Genomic DNA, 7,770 nt, shown 5'->3' on the forward strand with positions numbered 1-7,770 from the left:
CGAACTTACATTATATAGGTTTTTATTATATTTAATAAAAAGGTAACACTGAGTTGTTCTTTGTGCGAAACGTGAAGGAAGCACGAGACATGTGGGGCATTCCACGTCAAATCAAACACCGAAATCCGTCATCCCCTTCGATTTTTCTAAAAATTTGTAGGCAGACTGGGCATGGTTCAAAACTGAGTTACGTATAATATTTTCGAAATTTGATAACGTATCGCTGAGATATAGGTCATCGAATATAGCGAAAAATGCCACACATCAATTTTTTAAATGGCTGTAACTCTGGTTCCCTTTCTGGTATCAAAATGATATTAACAGGGTCTTATAGGCAATTGATAAGGCTTTGATTTTTAATTACAAAATTAAATTGAAGTGACCTTGAAAAGCATTGGACCTTGAATTAAAACAGAAAAATTTAAATAGCAAAAAACACGTCACCTTCGATTTGCGTAATTTTTACATATTATGTCCGTCACAACGTTCCTAACCATCTGTGAAAAAATTGGAGTGGGCCATTCATAACTTTCGCAGCAAACGCCGTTTTCATGCATCAACATCACGCAACCGCGCGTGACCTTGAAAGACAGAGTCAAGACATGCTTGCTTGTGTACACTTTCTGAAATGAATGATTGCTGATTATTGATATCCCAAACTCTGCGAGAATGGAAATGCATAGTCATCGTAGTCAAGCATTCATGTTCCATAGTAAAAGTGTCTCAGGCTAACGGTATTTTGCGGTGAATTTTGAGCCGTGTGGAAATGCATCATGAAGTAAATTTAACGAAAACATTATCACGCAACGATATCTTCACGTCTTTTGATCTTCACTATACGAAAGAACATACATTTTTTTTAGTATGCATGGGGAATTTCTAGTTAATCCAATAATAAATATGGCAGTTAGAGGCCTGCTAAGAGTAACATGTCGCCGGCTGAGGCGGGCTCGGCCGATGCGGGAAACGCAGCAATCATAATTTTGTGTTTACACGTTCATATTTCAATTGTTTACCAACCGATTTTTAAAATTATATCACCATAAGATTGCCTGTACATTTCTTAGTCATCTCACAAAATTTGACGCGAATCGAACGTAAGCGGTAGGGAGCGCGATGTAAAGACGGAACCGTTCCGTTCCGTCCCGGCACAGTCTACAATTCAGGCGGCGCGTAGCGGTCGGCGCCGGCTGCCGAGTCGCCGGGTCGCTGCGGCGACAGGATGTTCACTTTACACCGCTATTACTAGAACAGTTGTGAACCGATTTTCTTGTTGCTTGCACGATGAGATGTCCAATTCAATTCTTGACAGGTAGCCATAATTAATTTCGCATTAATCTTATGAGATATTGGCGAAAAACAGGAGGGGTGGGCGAAATTCGCTCTTCCCCCTCCACTGCGCGTGCTAACATGCGTTTGCATATGTGCAATTTTCTTCAAAACTTATGAATGGCCCACTCTAATTTTTTCACAGGTTGTTAAGAATATGGTAGGCAATAAAATATATGAAAATGAGCCAAATCGAAGGTGACGTGTTTTTTGCTACTTCAATATTTGTGCTTAAGAACAGAGTTAAGCAAATTTCAAGGTCATATATTTAAGTAGGTGCAATTCTAAACAAATGCTTAAGAAATTACCTAAACAGTAAGGTTTATTTCATTCAAATCAAACAAGTACAACCAAAGTTATGGTCGTTCAAAAATATAAAGATGCAACATTTTGTAAAAATTTGATGCACTATATTTAGAAGACCTGTGGTCAGAATGTGCAAAAAACATCAATGTAATGTCCGGAGCCACACAGGAACTCGCTCACAAATTTATAATGAAATCGCTGATGGTAAGGTGCAAAACAGCCGATTTTTGTTCGATTTGACGTGGAATGCCCCATGTGAAGAAATATTAATCCAACCTTAGTATAGTACATAGACCTAGTCTCCGTGCGTAAGCACTGCCCGGCTTGAGCCCCGGAAAAGTTACTCACGTCGGATAAAATTGGTGCGACCAGAAGATCGGAGGATTGTTCAATCAGGGGATGAATGGCTATCTAGACTTATCTCCAAGGCCATCTATAGATAAAATAAACAGGATATCGCAAGATTGCGTACTTGGCTATCGGCTAGCGAGGATCAAGGTAAAAAAAGTTCGGGCTTGAAGTTTTTTATTCGTGGAAATATGGTAGCTACAGCGAAATTGGCGCAGCAAATACAGAAAGCACCATGAACGGGCCGAACGCGTTCTGCTAACGTAAGCAGCTAATCGTACCTTTACACGAATCAATGAAGGAAATTGCTATGTTGATCAAGACAGCCCATATTCAGCCCAGATTCAGCCCGGATTCAGCCCAGATTCGGGACACCTCCGATCAACCTGAAACTCGCACACAATGTAGGCCATGACATGCCCAATCCACACTCCAAGTCATTCGGTGGCACTCCCAGCCGTTTGACCTACAGAGGTCAGCAAAGGTCACGTGGCCCAAATTTGCACAGCAGATTGTGGCCCACCCAGTAGAGCTAGAGCGCTAAAAATGGCACCAATCGACTCGCCAGCATATAATCTTACTTTCCCAACACTCATTTGACCTCTCAAGGTCATGCGATGACCTAAGGTCATTTGTGGGCTATGTCGAAAATACACTTGCACAGCAGTTTTCGAGTAGATGGATTGACCAAATTCCAAATCAAAGCACATCATCGGGTAGCCCATAGGCCGTAGTAACTTTCCTTAAAAACCGCTTTTCGATATGTGACCCCGTTTGACCTCGGCAGGTCAAAATGTGCAAATAAACGACACTCAATACGTTGCAGCCCGGATTCAGCCCAGATTTGGGACACCTCCGATCAAGCTGAAACTCGCACACAATGTAGGCCATATCATGTGCAATCCACAGTCAAAGTCATTCGGTGGCACTCCCAGCCGTTTGACCTACAGAGGTCAGCAAATGTCACGTGGCCCAAATTTGCACAGCAGATTGTGGCCCACCCAGTAAAGCTAGAGCGCTAAAAATGGCACCAATCGACTCGCCAGCATCTAATCTCACTTTCCCATTACTCATGTGACCTTTCAAGGTCATGCGATGACCTAAGGTCATTTGTGGGCTATGTCGAAAATACACTTGCACAGCAGTTTTCGAGTAGATGGATTGACCGAATTCCAAATCAAAGCACATCATCGGGTAGCCCATAGGCCGTAGCAACTTTCCTTAAAAACCGCTTTTCGATATGTGACCCCGTTTGACCTCGGCAGGTCAAAATATGCAAATAAACGACACTCAATACGTCGCAGCCCGGATTCAGCCCTGATTCGGGACACCTCTAATCAAGCTGAAACTCGCACAAAATGTAGGCCATGTCATGTCCAATCCACAGTCAAAGTCATTCGGTGGCACTCCCAGCCGTTTGACCTACAGAGGTCAGCAAATGTCACGTGGCCCAAATTTGCACAGCAGATTGTGGCCCACTCAGTAGAGCTAGAGCGCTAAAAATGGCACCAATCGACTCGCCAGCATCTAATCTTACTTTCCCAACACTCATTTGACCTCTCAAGGTCATGCGATGACCTAAGGTCATTTGTGGGCTATGTCGAAAATACACTTGCACAGCAGTTTTCGAGTAGATGAATTGAACGAATTCCAAATCAAAACACATCATCGGGTATCCCATAGGCCGTAATAACTTTCCTTAAAAACCGCATTTCGATATGTGACCCCGTTTGACCTCGGCAGGTCAAAATGTGCAAATAAACGACACCCAATACGTCGCAGCCCGGATTCAGCCCAGATTCGGGACACCTCCGATCAAGCTGAAACTCGCACACAATGTAGGCCATGATATGCCCAATCCACAGTCCAAGTCATTCGGTGGCACTCTCAGCCGTTTGACCTACAGAGGTCAGCAAAGGTCACGTGGCCCAAATTTGCACAGCAGATATTGGCCCACCCAGTAGAGCTAGAGCGCTAAAAATGGCACCAATCGACTCGCCAGCATCTAATCTTACTTTCCCATTACTCATTTGACCTCTCAAGGTCATGCGATGACCTAAGGTCATTTGTGGGCTATGTCGAAAATACACTTGCACAGCAGTTTTCGAGTAGATGGGTTGACCGAATTCCAAATCAAAGCACATCATCGGGTAGCCCATAGGCCGTAGTAACTTTCTTAAAAAACTGCTTTTCGATATGTGACCCTGTTTGACCTCGGCAGGTCAAAATGTGCAAATAAACGACACTCAATACGTCGCAGCCCGGATTCAGCCCAGATTCGGGACACCTCCGATCAAGCTGAAACTCGTACACAATGTAGGCCATGACATGCCCAATCCACAGTCCAAGTCATTCGGTGGCATTCCCAGCCGTTTGACCTACAGATGTCAGCAAAGGTCGAGTGGTTCAAATTTGCACAGCAGATTTTGGCCCACCCAGTAGAGCTAGAGCGCTAAAAATGGCACCAATCGACTCGCCAGCATCTAATCTTACTTTCCCAACACTCATTTGACCTCTCAAGGTCATGAGATGACCTAAGGTCATTTGTGGGCTATGTCGAAAATACACTTGCACAGCAGTTTTCGAGTAGATGGATTGACCGAATTCCAAATCACAGCACATCGTCGGGTAGCCCATAAGCCGTAGTAACTTTCCCAAAAAACTGCTTTTCGATATGTGACCCCGTTTGACCTCGGCAGGTCAAAATGTGCAAATAAACGACACCCAATACGTCGCAGCCCGGATTCAGTGCAGATTCGGGACACCTCCGATCAAGCTGAAACTCGCACACAATGTAGGCCATGATATGCCCAATCCACAGTCCAAGTCATTCGGTGGCACTCTCAGCCGTTTGACCTACAGAGGTCAGCAAATGTCACGTGGCCCAAATTTGCACAGCAGATATTGGCCCACCCAGTAGAGCTAGAGCGCTAAAAATGGCACCAATCGACTCGCCAGCATCTACGGAGGTGTCCCGAATCTGGGCTGAATCCGGGCTGCGACGTGTTGAGTGTCGATTATTTGCACATTTTGACCTGCCGAGGTCAAACGGGGTCACATATCGAAAAGCGGTTTTTAAGGAAAGTTACTACGGCCTATGGGCTACCCGATGATGTGCTTTGATTTGGAATTCGGTTAATCCATCTACTCGAAAACTGCTGTGCAAGTGTATTTTCGACATAGCCCACAAATGACCTTAGATCATCGCATGACCTTGAGAGGTCAAATGAGTGTTGGGAGAGTAAGATTAGATGCTGGCGAGTCGATTGGTGCCATTTTTAGCGCTCTAGCTCTACTGGGTGGGCCACAATCTGCTGTGCAAATTTGGGCCACGTGACCTTTGCTGGCCTCTGTAGGTCAAACGGCATGGGGTGTTACCGAATGACTTGGACTGTGGATTGGGCATGTCATGTCCTACATTGTGTACGAGTTTCAGCTTGATCGGAGGTGTCCCGAATCTGGGCTGAATCCGGGCTGCGACGTATTGAGTGTCGTTTATTTGCACATTTTGACCTGCCGAGGTCAAACGGGGTCACATATCGAAAAGCGGTTTGTAAGGAAAGTTACTACGGCCTATGGGCTACCCGATGATGTGCCTTTATTTGGAATTCGGTCAATCCATCTACTCGAAAACTGCTGTGCAAGTGTATTTTCGACATAGCCCACAAATGACCTTAGGTCATCGCATGACCTCGAGAGGTCAAATGAGTGTTGGGAAAGTAAGATTAGATGCTGGCGAGTCGATTGGTGCCATTTTTAGCGCTCTAGCTCTACTGGGTGGGCCACAATCTGCTGTGCAAATTTGGGCCATGTGACCTTTGCTGACCTCTGTAGGTCAAACGGCATAGAGTGCCACCGAATGACTTGGACTATGGATTGGGCATGTCATAACCTACATTGTGTACGAGTTTCAGCTTGATCGGAGGTGTCCCGAATCTGGGCTGAATCCGGGCTGCGACGTATTGAGTGTCGTTTATTTGCACATTTTAACCTGCCGAGGTCAAACGGGGTCACATATCGAAAAGCGGTTTTTAAGGAAAGTTACTACGGCCTATGGGCTATCCGATGATTTGCTTTGATTTGGAATTCGGTCAATCCATCTACTCAAAAACTGCTGTGCAAATGTATTTTCGACATAGCCCACAAATGACCTTAGGTCATCGCATGACCTTGAGAGGTCAAATGAGTGTTGGGAAAGTAAGATTAGATGCTGGCGAGTCGATTGGTGCCATTTTTAGCGCTCTAGCTCTACTGGGTGGGCCACAATCTGCTGTGCAAATTTGGGCCACGTGACCTTTGCTGACCTCTGTAGGTCAAACGGCTGGGAGTGCCACCGAATGACTTGGACTGTGGATTGGGCATGTCATGGCCTACATTGTGTGCAAGTTTCAGCTTGATCGGAGGTGTCCCGAATCTGGGCTGAATCCGGGCTGAATCTGGGCTGAATATGGGCTGTCTTGACGGACATGAAATTGCTTTGAATCAGCGCGATGTCGTCATCAAATCGAATACCTGGGGTTATTTTCTTATCATAGTTCGCTATTCTTTTTTCAGGTTATTACAAAATACATTTTTATAGTACCTACGTCGTTGTGGAGGGGTCATCGCGGGCATCTTTCTGCGAAAATATACTTTGTTTTTATTGCATTTATTTCTATTCAAGGAACGGGAGTCATCACTCCAGTTGGGCAAACTAGACTTTTGGAATCAAAATATGGAGGCATCAATAATTTGATTCTGGTGGGAGGAGCCATGACCAAATATGGGCATGGAATCAATTTTTTGATTCATTTGGGTACACTTTTGACTTCAAATGTATCGTTACGGTTGAAAAAGGGGTATATGTCAAGTTTACGTCCTAAGCACATATCAATGATAATTGTTTCACATTCCTACGTATTTTGACGTGCTGAATCCAAAAATCATACTTACATGTCTCGCAAGAACAAAATTATCACCAATACACTAAGCAATTACACCTTCCCACAACACACGATCAAAACAAATCGAGAGGAAATTGAAAGTGTCCAGCCTTGCCATTTGTGAAAAATATTTTGTCCTTTTTTAATGTCGAGAAATAAAAACATTCAATATATTATAAAAATAAATAGGAAATATGTAAAAAATATTTATTTAAAAAGAAATATTATTATTAGAAATAGAATAGCAAAACAACAAAGGGGAAATGTTGGGAACCGGGGTTATTGGCTGGGGGGGGAGGAAAGGAAAATCCTGAGAACTGGGGGGCGATTACTTGTGCAAAGTTGGCCAAAATCAAGAATGATATCTAACAGTTGCTATTCAACTGTGAATAATGACGTCATAATATTTCTCGCGGCGAAGCAGCGCAGTGCCGAAGGCAATGCCTTAGGAGAGATTACAGGCAAGAGTAAATCAAATATTTTTAGGTTAAGTGGTTATGTATCTGGCTTCAGGCCGAAGGCCTGAAGCCTGATGCATGACCACTTAACCTAAAAATATTTGATTTACTCTTGCCTGCAATCTATTCCTGCAAGCAACTTCTTCCTTATCCCCGGTAGGCAAAAATCAGTAGGTTAGGTTAGGTTAGGTTAGGTTAGGTTAGGTTAGGTTAGGTTAGGTTAGGTTAGGTTAGGTTAGGTTAGGTCAAGTCAGGTAAGGTTAGGTTAGGTAACAATTAGATTTGAGGCAAGAACCCCGATTCCTAAAATTTCCCAAATATTGTAACCATTCTTATCGTATTTTTCTCCATCCCCTCCCCACAAACCCCGGTTCCCGACATTTCCCTATGACGTCATTTTCATTTTT

Source organism: Amphibalanus amphitrite, unplaced genomic scaffold (genome assembly GCF_019059575.1).
Source record: "Amphibalanus amphitrite isolate SeventyFive unplaced genomic scaffold, NRLGWU_Aamphi_draft 000368F_arrow, whole genome shotgun sequence".
In the NCBI taxonomy this organism is placed as follows: Eukaryota; Metazoa; Arthropoda; class Thecostraca; order Balanomorpha; family Balanidae; genus Amphibalanus; species Amphibalanus amphitrite.